The following is a 5,000-nucleotide window of genomic DNA, read 5'->3' on the forward strand; positions in this document are numbered from 1 at the left end:
GCAATGTGCAATCCACCCCTATAACGTGCGTTTCATGAAGAGTTATGTCCAATATGCGACATTCCCGCTGTCCATATACATGAGCTGCGAGCTGTACCACGTACGAGCTACAGACGCGATCGCGTTGCTCTCTGTACGAATGCAGATGCTCAGCGGCAGCTAGGAGGCGCTCCATCCATGTCGGTACCGGTGAGCGTTGCACTCGCAGTCGCAAAAACGTACGGCAAGTATATTACTCGGAAGAGTCAATGACAGTCCAAGCCCCCCTGCGTGGGAAGAGTCTTCCTAGGCCATGACCCACCGGAAGGGCGCAGCGTCCCCCACCCCAGACATGTGACGTCAGACTATCGGTATTGACGACTAGACTGATTCCTTATAATCATTTGCCATACACCGGTGGAAGCTGCCGAGACGAGTAACTACATACCGGGCTCGCCGTGTCACTAATGTACAGAGATACAATAGTTTCGACTGGAACCGGATTAAACGTATACACGGCGCTGATTAGTAATAGATAGAGCCATCAGAATACAGATAATGTATAGACCTGTCCGTATACATGCTGAAAGACTCTGCTCACAATCACACGTCAGCCAGACACTCTTATCACGCACTACTCTCTGCCTGTAACAGGCACGCAGACGATATGTAAGCACCAGCATGGAACAACACCCAGTGCATCCTCTCTGCCACATTAGACAATCCACACTATCATAACCAGACCGGGAGGTCCACTCGGAAAACAGAATATCCCACCCTTCCGACAACCACCATTGCTCAGCTAAGCCACCAACACCCACACATGTCCCACACAGGGGTGCACCCAACATCACAATACTGCCTCCTGTCACACCACACAAACAATGGCAGGAATGAAAGACACAGGTCTGCCACAAGCATGGAATCAGAGCGCCGCCTGTTATGAGCCAAAGGTGCACCCTGACGTGGCAAATCAGATGATGCCGCAGTCATTTACTTACGATAATCACAATCAACAAACTGCCGCCCCCCCCCCCCCAAAACACCTTTCCTTACAACAATGTGTACCTTAACCTAACCCATATTGTGCCTTAACCTAACCCATATTGTGCCTTAACCTAACCCGTATTGTGCCTTAACCTAACCCGTATTGTGCCTTAACCTAACCCGTATTGTGCCTTAACCTAACCCGTATTGTGCCTTAACCTAACCCGTATTGTGCCTTAACCTAACCCGTATTGTGCCTTAACCTAACCCGTATTGTGCCTTAACCTAACCCGTATTGTGCCTTAACCTAACCCGTATTGTGCCTTAACCTAACCCGTATTGTGCCTTAACCTAACCCGTATTGTGCCTTAACCTAACCCGTATTGTGCCTTAACCTAACCCGTATTGTGCCTTAACCTAACCCGTATTGTGCCTTAACCTAACCCGTATTGTGCCTTAACCTAACCCGTATTGTGCCTTAACCTAACCCGTATTGTGCCTTAACCTAACCCGTATTGTGCCTTAACCTAACCCGTATTCTGCCTTAACCTAACCCGTGTTGTGCCTTAACCTAACCCGTGTTGTGCCTTAACCTAACCTGTGTTGTGCCTTAACCTAACCCGTGTTGTGCCTTAACCTAACCCGTGTTGTGCCTTAACCTAACCTATGTTGCGCCTTAACCTACCCTATATTGTACCTTAACCTAACCTATATTGTACCTTAACCTAACCTATGTTGCGCCTTAACCTAACCTATGTTGCGCCTTAACCTAACCTATGTTGCGCCTTAACCTAACCTATGTTGCGCCTTAACCTAACCTATGTTGCGCCTTAACCTAACCTATGTTGCGCCTTAACCTAACCTATGTTGCGCCTTAACCTAACCTATGTTGCGCCTTAACCTAACCTATGTTGCGCCTTAACCTAACCTATGTTGCGCCTTAACCTAACCTATGTTGCGCCTTAACCTAACCTATGTTGCGCCTTAACCCAACACACGTTGCGCCTTAACCCAACACACGTTGCGCCTTAACCCAACACACGTTGCGCCTTAACCCAACACACGTTGCGCCTTAACCCAACACACGTTGCGCCTTAACCCAACACACGTTGCGCCTTAACCCAACACACGTTGCGCCTTAACCCAACACACGTTGCGCCTTAACCCAACACACGTTGCGCCTTAACCCAACACACGTTGCGCCTTAACCCAACACACGTTGCGCCTTAACCCAACACACGTTGCGCCTTAACCCAACACACGTTGCGCCTTAACCCAACACACGTTGCGCCTTAACCCAACACACGTTGGGCCTTAACCCAACACACGTTGGGCCTTAACCCAACACACGTTGGGCCTTAACCCAACACACGTTGGGCCTTAACCCAACACACGTTGGGCCTTAACCCAACACACGTTGGGCCTTAACCCAACACACGTTGGGCCTTAACCCAACACACGTTGGGCCTTAACCCAACACACGTTGGGCCTTAACCCAACACACGTTGGGCCTTAACCCAACACACGTTGGGCCTTAACCCAACACACGTTGGGCCTTAACCCAACACACGTTGGGCCTTAACCCAACACACGTTGGGCCTTAACCCAACACACGTTGGGCCTTAACCCAACACACGTTGGGCCTTAACCCAACACACGTTGGGCCTTAACCTGCTCTGTAATTGTCATACGACGCGTTAAATTAGTGTAGTGTTGCCTAACTGCAACCCCCGCAATATAGTTTGCTACTCGCACTGCCCGGTCCCCAGAGTATCGCTTCATGTTAAACACCTTGCAGCTATACACTGTAATGCGGATGGCAGCAGGACGTACATGCTCAATGCCCTTCGCAGTTGTTCATTGGCATTCGCATGGCGAAGCACAGCCTACGTTGTGGTACGGCTTGTGTCAACTGTCCGCTGATGTTGTACGTCCAAATCACACACTGTACTGCACATTGGTCCTCATGTACTGAATGATACATCGTGGTACATGTGTGACCGTACCACGACTGCGCCAACAACGGCGAACCATACGGTCCAAATATTGTGCACTCAGCTACATGTCGTCTCCCTATAAGAGCTGGATTGCAGTATGGTATGCCGTGGATGGCGATCGGCATGAGCCGTCTGTTGATGTAGTGGCGCGTGTTGTCAGACGTAGTCGTCTCTTCTCACACACCGTGATAGCATGGTGCACTGCGTTCCACATCTGCGACATGCGACAGAGGCCGGTTGACAGTCGTTCGCGCAATGGACATCGCATACGTACGGGGGCCACCTTCCACGTGTTCGCGAAGCGTGCACATGTTGTTGCGTGTATGTGGGCAGACATAGTGTGTCGTGACACCTGACACAGGCATGCAACAATCGTTGAATTTGCAAATGGCGATGGACGTCTACGTTTGCTGGTGACGTTACGCAAATGAAGAACTGGTAAACCGTTGTGGTGCGGTTGTTCTCGCTAGAGGTGAATCAGTGATGGCGACGATCGGTTGAGCTACCAACCGGTTGTTTCAGCGATACCCACCATGCCCACGAACGTGAATGGCATGTGGGTGTGAAGCGATACGCGGCGGTGGCTGGGTGGGACCGTCCCCGGCCGGTGAGGGGGGGCCTCCCGGCGTGCTGGCCGCGCGGTGCGTGGGCGCACGCGCTACAGCCGGCTGGTGGGGGCGGCCAGTGGCAGGCGCGCCGGCCGACGGAGGCGGCAGGCGGCGTAGCTGCGCGCCGGCGCACCCTGCACGCGGCGCCGTGCGGCCAAAGTAGGTCCTCGCGGGCCCGGTGCGAAGCGCGGTGGACATCTGCAGTGTGCTGGTCCGATTGAGGACTGTGTGCGCTGAGGATGCGCCGCCGCCCGGCGCTCGGCGCCGCGACGCCGTCTGCTGCTCGGTCGCCTCTGCGGTTCTCGCAGGTGGATTGTATCGCAGCTGTGCGGACGTGTTGGCGCGTGCGCTGTGCTGGGAGAGTTCGCTTCGGCACCCAAGTGGGGCTTTTGTCCTTCTGTGGCGCTGGCGTTGGAGCTGCCGGCCACCGTAGGTGGCGCGTGTTGTCTCCCGCCGGCAATGCCACGACAGCACGCTCCCGGGCCTCTGTCGGCAGCGGCAAGCTCAGTTGGGAGCACGGGTGGTCGCACCTAAAGCGTCTACTCGCCAAACTCCGGGCGATTGCGCCTCTCTCGAACCCGACCAAGTACTTAGGACGGCGGGACCTGAGAGGGTTTCGAGGTGTATTGTGCAGGGGAGCTCAGCCTCCTCCTGTTTGCAGAATAATTGAGCGGACGCTTGCGTGTTCGCGCGGGCCCCCGGGACACACTCCCGGGCGGCCGGCTGCTCAGCTCTAGTTGACGCAGCTCCCTGGTTGATCCTGCCAGTAGTCATATGCTTGTCTCAAAGATTAAGCCATGCATGTCTCAGTACAAGCCGCATTAAGGTGAAACCGCGAATGGCTCATTAAATCAGTTATGGTTCCTTAGATCGTACCCACGTTACTTGGATAACTGTGGTAATTCTAGAGCTAATACATGCAAACAGAGTCCCGACCAGAGATGGAAGGGACGCTTTTATTAGATCAAAACCAATCGGTCGGCTCGTCCGGTCCGTTTGCCTTGGTGACTCTGAATAACTTTGGGCTGATCGCACGGTCCTCGTACCGGCGACGCATCTTTCAAATGTCTGCCTTATCAACTGTCGATGGTAGGTTCTGCGCCTACCATGGTTGTAACGGGTAACGGGGAATCAGGGTTCGATTCCGGAGAGGGAGCCTGAGAAACGGCTACCACATCCAAGGAAGGCAGCAGGCGCGCAAATTACCCACTCCCGGCACGGGGAGGTAGTGACGAAAAATAACGATACGGGACTCATCCGAGGCCCCGTAATCGGAATGAGTACACTTTAAATCCTTTAACGAGTATCTATTGGAGGGCAAGTCTGGTGCCAGCAGCCGCGGTAATTCCAGCTCCAATAGCGTATATTAAAGTTGTTGCGGTTAAAAAGCTCGTAGTTGGATTTGTGTCCCACGCTGTTGGTTCACCGC

General features: G+C 53.4%; 1 non-coding gene across 1 annotated transcript in view; it reads left to right on the plus strand.

The window, feature by feature from the left end:
- The first annotated feature begins 4,318 nt into the window (after nucleotides 1-4,318).
- LOC126443101 (small subunit ribosomal RNA) overlaps nucleotides 4,319-5,000 on the plus strand; it is a 1,910-nt gene continuing 1,228 nt past the window's right edge. The window contains exon 1 of the ribosomal RNA XR_007581825.1: nucleotides 4,319-5,000. This exon is cut by the window's right edge and continues 1,228 nt beyond it. This is a non-coding gene — a ribosomal RNA (small subunit ribosomal RNA).

This window comes from Schistocerca serialis, unplaced genomic scaffold (assembly GCF_023864345.2).
Source record: "Schistocerca serialis cubense isolate TAMUIC-IGC-003099 unplaced genomic scaffold, iqSchSeri2.2 HiC_scaffold_1424, whole genome shotgun sequence".
In the NCBI taxonomy this organism is placed as follows: domain Eukaryota; kingdom Metazoa; phylum Arthropoda; class Insecta; order Orthoptera; family Acrididae; genus Schistocerca; species Schistocerca serialis.